Source organism: Oryzias latipes, chromosome 12 (genome assembly GCF_053564925.1).
Source record: "Oryzias latipes strain Hd-rR chromosome 12, Olatipes_Hd-rR_3.1".
In the NCBI taxonomy this organism is placed as follows: domain Eukaryota; kingdom Metazoa; phylum Chordata; class Actinopteri; order Beloniformes; family Adrianichthyidae; genus Oryzias; species Oryzias latipes.
This window is the reverse complement of record NC_136248.1, coordinates 14,562,984-14,571,886: the sequence shown is the minus strand read 5'-3', so window position 1 is coordinate 14,571,886 and position 8,903 is coordinate 14,562,984. Positions and strand designations below refer to the sequence as shown.

The window sequence follows — 8,903 nt, the reverse complement described above, 5'->3', positions numbered from 1 at the left end:
GGCTTTTCTTTTTCCTGGAACCTATCGCAGATTAAGGCTAGTTATCAGAGTGGTTTATAGGCTGAGCGTGGAGCTGCTTGCTGCAGTTTCCTGTTTGAGAGTCTCAAATCAAGACCTAAGAACAAAAACGCACGTAAGTCACATTTGTTTATTTAAATATAGTGATAATTTATGAAAATCACGTAGAGCTTGATAGATTGCTTGAAAAGGAGTGGGAAGAAGCGATCTTAACCCTTGTGCTATCCTTGGGACTTTAACATTGGGAGTTGGGTCATGTAGACCCACTAGACAGTGCACTGAACCTTTTTTCTTCAATGATTTGTAATCTTCACTGGTGTCCATGGATTACATAAAATCTTTCCACCTTTGTCATGGTAGGGGAGAACACGTCAATGTAAGGGTGGGGTCATCTAAGATAGCACAAGGGTTATATTATCCTACCCCTACTGAGTTAATTCATTTTAGAGTTTGGCATAGTTTTCATTATCTGGTTCTGATCAGACAGATTCTTTTCAAGTTACAAAATCAAATGCTTACTGACGATTGATTATCTTCAGAAAACATTAATTTATGTTTTTTTTAAACCGTAACGTGAATCACAGACCATGTAACAGATATGTAAAACTCATTGATTATATTCAGAATACAATTTCTTTCAATCCAGATATTATTGCTGCACAGTGCAGATCAAGTTATCAAGTAACAAAATCGAGTGCTTATTGATTATCCTCAGAAAGAATTCTTACATCTTTTCAGTAAACATTAATGATTCACACTTTATGTAACCGATATGTAAGCATTGATTATCATTAGATAACTGCATCACATTAAACCAGAGATTATTGCTACGCATTGAGGATCAAGTAAAGAAAATCAATAGCTTATTGATTGTAATTAAAACATTTCAGGAAGTTCACAGTGCACAATGTAATACTCATTGATTGTAATTAAAAGAGCTTTGATTATTTCACTACAATCCAGTTCACACGTGTATTTGGAATTATTCAAACACCTTAGCTCTTCTTATCTTCATATCTTGAAATCAAAGCTTCTTTTTGCATTTTATTGAATTTTGGGATATTTGAACATTATTGAACATTGACCCAAGATTTTTGTCCCACACAACAGCGGACATGTAGCAGCTCTAACTGTCACCTGAAATTTCTCCTAAAACCTTTTGTGTTGTCATCTGCAAATCTGAGTTGCTCAGAGCCAAAACTTCAATTTCATTCTTTTTATTTTATTTAATTTCATTTACTCTTTTTTTTTCAATTTAGTTTTTTTTAATGTTCTTTTTGTTCTTTGCAGCATTTCAATTCTGGAATTTATTTGTTAATTACTTACAATTAAAATGACATGCAAAGCTTTTTTGATCGTTTAGCGATATCATTAAATGTAATAACAGAAAATGACTTTATTTCTTACTCTGATCATCTTTCAATCTATATAAAAAAAATTCCAGTGGTCTTTTAATCATGATTATTCCATTTATAACCAAAATCAAAAAACTTGTGTCATTTTAGGACATAGTTTCTGAAGAACAGCAGGAGCTCTCAGTTGTGGGTGGGACTGTCTCTTCCCTTCTCCGTTGCTTCAAGCAGACAGCCATTCACAACCCCAATCTAACATTACCGATGCAACAAAAAAGGTGAGCAATATTGGAGCTATCAAGGCCAGTGTTCAGTTTTTAGCCTGATGCCAGCTCAGACGAGGACTACAAAGTCGTACATGGATGTAGTTGTCTTAGTGGATGCGTCAGAGTGGAGCAGTACCGTGAGCTTGTGGCATACCCACTGTATTTTCTGTCACAAATACGCTCCAACTTTTCCAACTGTGTTTTTTGTCTCTTCCTATTTTACAAAGATTTGAATAATGAAATACTCAGAAATGCAATTTATAGCTAAACGTTCTTTATGTATGTCCTCAATCGTCAGAAAAATGCCACAAGAACATGTTAAACATGCCATTTTCATGGAAGTGGGTCTTTAAACATTTCCACCTCAGCGAGGATGAAGTTGCGACAACCACTGAGTAATGACAGTGATTTGTGATGTTTGTGTTTGGGCTGAGACAATTACAGCAACACAGCGGCATGTGTGTAACTGTAGAAGATACTGGAACACAGCAACCCACTTCTCTTTCTCAACACTTCCGTAGAAGTTGCATAACAGATGTTTAACTCACATGTTCACAGACATGTTTGTGTGGTCAGGTCTTGCCAGGTGAGTCTCCCTCCGACTTGCCTGCTCTGCCCTCACATCCCCCTTTCTCATGTTTCAACCAAACACGCCTTCATTGTTGCACTCCATCAAAACACCCATCTAGAAAACATGACTCCTCCCTGTTAAATCTGACATGGGTTTGTCCCTTGTGTAACATGACACTAAATCCTGTTTCTGTGACAAAAATAATAGACAAACTCAACTTCCACCCAGCATGAACCAACTTTTAAAAAGTTTTATGGCATCTTAGCTTCATCATATGAAAAGCCTAATTGGCTCACACCTGTCGTATTTGGCGTGAACTGTGGTGTGTTAATGTGATGTAATGCAATCAGGAGGGGAGGAGGAAGTGAGTTTCAGTGTGTCTGGCAGGTATTCTTCCACTTCCCCACCTCCTGTGTTTCTCATTCTCTTGCTGCAAGCAGCAGAAAACTTCCAAAAAGCTTTTTCTACTGGGACGCCTCGGCACGGCCAAGCTCACCTGAACTCCAGCAGAAACCTGATCTGCACAGGGAACCACTGAAAACTTTTCCCCAGTAAGTGTTTTGTATGTTGACCTGTTATATATGCGGCTCAGGTGTTTTACTTTAGAAACATCCATTTGCAGCTTTTATGGATTTTGTTGGCTGAGAGCCATGAACTTCAAACAGCCAGATGGGTAAGGTAAAGTATTTATTCACATTTTAATATACAAAGATCAGAAACCACTCAAATGCAGATATTGATACTCTTGTTACTGTTTAAGCTTTTCCAAAATTGTTCTTGCATAAAAGCTTTAATGCAGCATTTTGAACAGCAGTTAAGACGTTGTCTTTTTTTCATTTGCAAACATCTTTTTTGACTCATAACGTGGTTGAATAAATGTGACTTTTTGCCTATTTTAAAAAGAAAAACCCTCCAATATAACTGACTGTAAGGACTTTTTGAATGTTTTGTTTTTCTTTTGTTGCAGCAGTCTGGCTTTTGTCACTGTCATTTGAACAACATATTTAATAATAAAAGTTCTTGAGACAGGAAGCCACGTGCTGGATGAGTTTATCTGTTCCAGCATTCATCATTTCCTGTCATTTTTAAAAACAAATCAAAACCTTTTTTAATGAGTAGTTCATTCTCTGAGATCAAAGGACTTCTCAATGAGTTCCAACATGAGAGAAATTCTTAACTTTTCCAAACAAGTTTGAGCCACTACTAGTCATGGCTTTTAAAAAAAAAAGTGTTTTTGGCTCAGAGGCATTGAATAACATGTTTTCCAAGAGTGCTTAATGTTGACTCAGTTGTTAGTTAATGAAAACAATTATGTTCCTTTAAAAAAATGTTTAAAGCACACACCTCTCCTTGAATAAAATCAAAAGGAAGTTGGTTGCTTTGTCAATTCTCTTGTTGTGTTTCAGGGTGTTTCCCCTCCTGTAATGGAAACTTCCATACCTGTACATGCAAGAAGCATGGACTTAAGCCTGCCAACCTGCGGTGACACTCAGTGCAACAGCCACGGCAGCTGTGTGCCCCCTAAGGGAGGCGGCACCAATCTGGTGTGCGACTGTGACTTGGGCTACCGCGGCGAATTCTGTGATGACACTGTAAACGGGGATCTGAGTTTACCACTGACCATCAGTGTGGTGGTTGTCATTGTCGGACTGCTCATTCTGGCTTTCACTGTTGCCAAGTTGAGACAAAGACAAAAGCAAAATAGGTACGAAAACATTCCAGTGTCTTTTTTTTCCTTTCATTTTATTTAAGTATTTTTTGATTTAGTGGTTTTATTTGAACAAAACTTTGTGTTTGAGCATGCCTGTGTGTGTGCGCGCGTGTGTGTGTGGTTTGTGTGCGTGCATTAATTTTATTCCCATTTTAGATTCTGGGTGTGATGTTTTTCTCTTCCACTTTGAAACTTAGGTTTGCGCTTTCCTTTAGTCACCTTTGATGTACTGTATAAGCTGATGAGATTTTGTCCCAGCTTTGCACAGTGTAGCATCATGGACTTTCCTGAACTTGTGTTAGATCCCGATATCTTTCTGGTTTTAGTTCCAACTTGCTATAAAAAGTTTCACATCACGCCATTTTAGCTCCTTCTTACCAAAATAATCATAGAGCCTCACAACAAGTTGTCATCCATCACTGAGTAAATAAATTTAGTTTGGGATGTTGTAAATCGGCATTGCAAACCATTCTTACAAGTAGAAAAAAAAAAAAAAAAAAAAAAACTTTCAGTCTGTATTTATTGTGTAATAGACTACGCAATTATTTGTCTTCATTTTCCTTGATGGTTTTGGAATAGGACTGTTTTGAAGCAGAGGTCATATGTGCAACTGCTGTTATCGGCATATCGTTATTGGCATGTCTTCCTTGGCTCCACATTTCAAACCTCAAGTCACTGCGTTCATTCATTACATTTCTCTCTAAAGTGTTTTTTATGTAATTTTATTTTTTTGCACTGCAATGAAGGTAAGAAAGTTAACTGTCTTTGTGTGTGTGTGTGTGTGTGTGTTTTGTAGGAAACTTAAAGCAGCTGATATTTACTGTTAAGATCGCTAAACCTCAACTTAATCTGAGGTAAGTGTGACCAGTCCTGTTTCACTATGGAAATGAATTACAAAATGTAAACACAGAGAAACACAAGAGAGGCTCCATTCTTTAATGACGCACTCCGATGAAAATCATGTTTTTGGTGTTTTCAACATGTTCTTGTGGCATTTTTCTCATGATGGAGGACATAAAGAAAATTAACATAAAATTGCATTTCTGAATATTTATTTATTGAAATTGTGGTGAGACAGGAGCAGAATCAAAAATGCCGTTGGAAATTGCTTATAGATGTGACATAGACGCTACTACGGCAACCCACCCTCCCTGCTCCGCTTCCTAATGATGCATCCATTGTGGACGATTAGATCCATGTTCGCCTTTTTTTCCCTTGTCTGATCTGGCTCAAAACTGTACAGCTTGATAGCTCCAATATTGCTCGCCATTTTCGTTGCACCAGTCATGTTTGGTTGGGGATGTGAGGGGCTGTAAGCTAGCATGAGAGAGCATAAACAGATGAATGTCAGGACGTAAGAGCGGGCTTACTCTGTGCCATCAGTCTCATCCACAACTCAAGCTAATTTCTTATTTTTATTTTTCCTAAAACTACATGATTATAATTAAAAGACCATTTCAAAAAGGAAATGTTCCTGTTTGAAAGATCTATTCTAACATTACACTAATATATAGCTGGCTTTCTCTAAAACAAATGTTTTCTGTCATTGTTCCAGAACAAATACATAGATGTTTTTTTAAGCAAAAAGTACCAAATTTAAGAGCATAAATGAAATACTTCCCTCTTTTAGTTTCAATACTGAATTTCCTGAAAGCTCCGGGTCTGTGCCGTCTCATCTGCATTAGAATGAGCTTCATTTTCATAGAACCTTCCTGTAGGCTATTTGGGTGTCTCAAATGACATAAAGCTGCCTCACATCATGTTTGACTGACATGCCCACCTCAAAGAGACAGGAGCTCTAATTAAAGGGGAAAGTGAGACTGAGAATGTGCATTCTGGGTGATCCGGTGACAAATGATTGATCTAGGAACTAATGGTTTCCTTGATTTATTAGCGTCACTGAATAAGAGTTCTGGGTCACAATCCCTGTTGTGAGGCAAAACAACCCACATAGTTTCTCATGGTGGTGTTAGCCAAAGGCATGTACACACTGGACAGATCACCTTTGACATTATCCATGCTGAGAAGCAAAAAATGAAGCCTAAAGAGTGATGAGTGCCTAATGAGGCCTATTGACAACATTCCAAAAAGACATTTGGGTGGCAAATTATTCTTTGCAAATCTGAGCTCTGATGAGATAAAAAAAAATCAACTCATAAAAGGAAAGTTCATCCAAAATGTCAAAAATAAAATAAAAAGCTTTATACATTAAAAAAAATGCTTAAACTGTACTAACCTGTGTTTTAGGGGCTCTTTTGCAAAGTTTCCTTTTTTTTAACAACATTTTGTTTATCCTGCTTTTGGGTTAAATTGAGGAACATAAACTTTTGGCTTGGTGTTTGTGTGTTTCCATATATGTTGCCAAAGCTAAATGATTTGCAAAAGATATTCCCCAAGGTTTTACACCAGTTGCAATCTCTGATTCATTGGTCTCAAACTTGCTATGCTCAATGCACCATAGCCTGGAAAACTCTGAGCAAGAAGAAAAATCTGTAAAAAAAAACAAAACAAGCAGGATTCATGAGAAACTCATAAGATTTCATCAAAAACTGATGCTCAACTCTGGAGCCAGTTTACTTGCTGGACACTAACAAGTCAAAAGCTTTGTAACATCATAGACCCAGCTCTGGTTTTGCATTAAGGTGCATAATCTGTGCAACCAAAGCAAAAGAGCCCAAAGAAGAGGTTTGATTTGAAGAGAAATGCTTGTTAAAGATTATTTTGTGTCATTCCTATGTCATTTGAACAAAGAGATTCTTAAAAAAACTAGCCTCTGGAAATGTAGGTTGTTGTTTTTTTTTGTAAAGGGGTGCAGTTCTGGATCTGCTCAGATTCTTTACCTGTTGCAAGGTGTGGTTTTTATGGACTGTTTGCTTGACTCAGACGTGTATGTGCCTGAGCTTCAACGTAACTCAACACTCACGGCACATTTTTGCAAACAAAGGTTTTTTTTTTTTATTCATTGAAAGAAAACTTGATGTATCAGTCTGTAAAGGAAGAATTGTCTTTTGTCTGGCAGTACTTAGCCCTTCATCTGTTGAGATTTTTGCAGAATCATAAAAATTGGCAAGAGCTTAAATATTTATTTTAATAAAATTCTTCCCAGATAAAGCTGTAAAACAATTGTTGCTCTGTTTTTTGCTTAACTGTGTCTATTAAGAACAATTTACTGGTCACTGGTTTTCACTTAGATGCATGCAGGAACATCTCTGGTTTGAGAATACTACAAATGGGAACACGGGTGATCACAGCCCTAGAAAAGAGTCTAAAAATTCTTCAACATTTTTAGCTCAACTAAATATTTTTCCTTTATTTAAAGCTACGTTCACACCGGGCATTTGCCGTGCATTTAGCCCATTGTGTTCATACTGGACAAGCAGCAAGGGGTTTCTTCCTCTTTGGAATAGTCATAGTGTCTTCTTCCACTTTCGGCTTCTCCCATCAGGGGTCGCCACAGCGAACAAGTCGCATGGTAAATTTGGCAATGTTTTACGCCGGATGCCCTTCCTGACGCAACCTTCTCTAACCGGGCTTGGAACCGGCAGAGGTAGAGAAGGGAACAGGGAGCAGCCTGGAGTCGAACCCGGGTTTCACGGATGGAAGGCGCCGCAAACCAGCACGAGCTAAACTGGCTCCACTGGAATAGTCATAGTGTGAATTGTCGAAATGGTAAATTTCGCGATTTGGGCATGAAACAGATATGGTTCGATTCATTGCTAGCGTCCTTAAACCAAATCCATGTCACTACAGGGGCGGAGCTACAAGGGACAAGGGGCGGCACCCCTCCCAGGAAAATGTTTTGCCCCCCTCCACCCTCACCCAACTTGCCCCCAATTTTTGAGTCTATTAGTATCGTTATTAACAAAGATTAAGAAATCATCAACACAAGATTATTTAAGCAGTAGTAGAAGCTACTAGAACCTTTCATAGCTGCACATGAACACAAGAGTTTTGAACATGGAAGCTTGAAACATGCATTTACATAGACTTTTAATTAGAAAGTGATCACTTGAATGCATGTTGCCGAGAACGATGTGAACATAGCTTAAGGGTTGATGTTTTAAGTCGAATTTTATTTCTTTTTCTTTTTCTAAAGCATCTTTGTACCTGACATATGTCTCATACTGCTCTAACTTTTCCAGGAGTGTCTCAGTGCTTCATGGCTGACTTGACAAAGTGATGCATCATCCTGACTGACTGGGTCAGTGTGACACCTGCTCCTGCCTCCAACGTCTTTCTGTTCCTGCTGTTGAACTTTTACACAGAGCCCAATTTTTTTACAGAGAATGAAGATTCATAATAGAATAGAATAAAGTTGCTGATTTTTAGAAAGTTGTAAGAGGGACATTTATGAATTGTCTTTCAGCAAGAGTGAATTAGACAGGCATCTGTTAAGAAAATTTAGCGCAGAAAATGTTCCTTTGGGGTTAAAAAATACACAGTTAATTAGGATTTATGTAAAAAGAAAATATATATATATGTATATTAAAAATCTACTAATGTTTTACGGTTTCAGTTTCTTTGCCTTTGTGTTTTGATTCTCTTTTTGTTCCGGCATGTTTTCAGTTCAGTTTCCTGTTTTATTTTAAAAGTTTTCCTGTTATGTTGTTATTTTTAGTTTTACTTTTGGTCCCCATTTGCCCTCATTGTTTCCACCTAAATACGTATGTATTTAAGTCCTGTCTTTCCCTTCCTCCTGTGCTGCTCCATAGTTTTATGTCCCCTCTTTTTTTGTTTTGAGTGTCTCAAGTTTAGAGTTTTCTACCATCCTCAGCAGTGGTTTTGGTTTGTAGTTTTTGTTTAAGTTATTAAAGCCCCCGTTTGCCCTGAACCTCCTGCCTCCTCCTCCTCTCTGCGCCTGGGTGCTTCCCTGATTCTCCCTCGTGACATGTCTTCAGATTTTTTTTAACAAAATGTCATTTTAACTAAAAAAAAAAAAAAATTCAGAAACCGGAAGCTTAAAAATATTAAACACAAACTTCGGC

At 37.6% G+C, this 8,903-nt stretch overlaps 1 long non-coding RNA gene across 2 annotated transcripts; it reads left to right on the top strand.

Moving 5' to 3' along the window:
* Positions 1 to 8,423, top strand: LOC101165988 (uncharacterized). 2 transcript variants are annotated; one of them, XR_909733.4, is made up of 7 exons: positions 1 to 133; positions 1,524 to 1,648; positions 2,648 to 2,758; positions 2,830 to 2,885; positions 3,614 to 3,912; positions 4,715 to 4,772; positions 8,061 to 8,423. It is a non-coding gene; the product is annotated as an uncharacterized LOC101165988 (long non-coding RNA). The 2 variants fall into 2 exon arrangements; XR_177475.5 differs by lacking the exon at positions 2,830 to 2,885.
* The last annotated feature ends 480 nt before the right edge of the window (positions 8,424 to 8,903 follow it).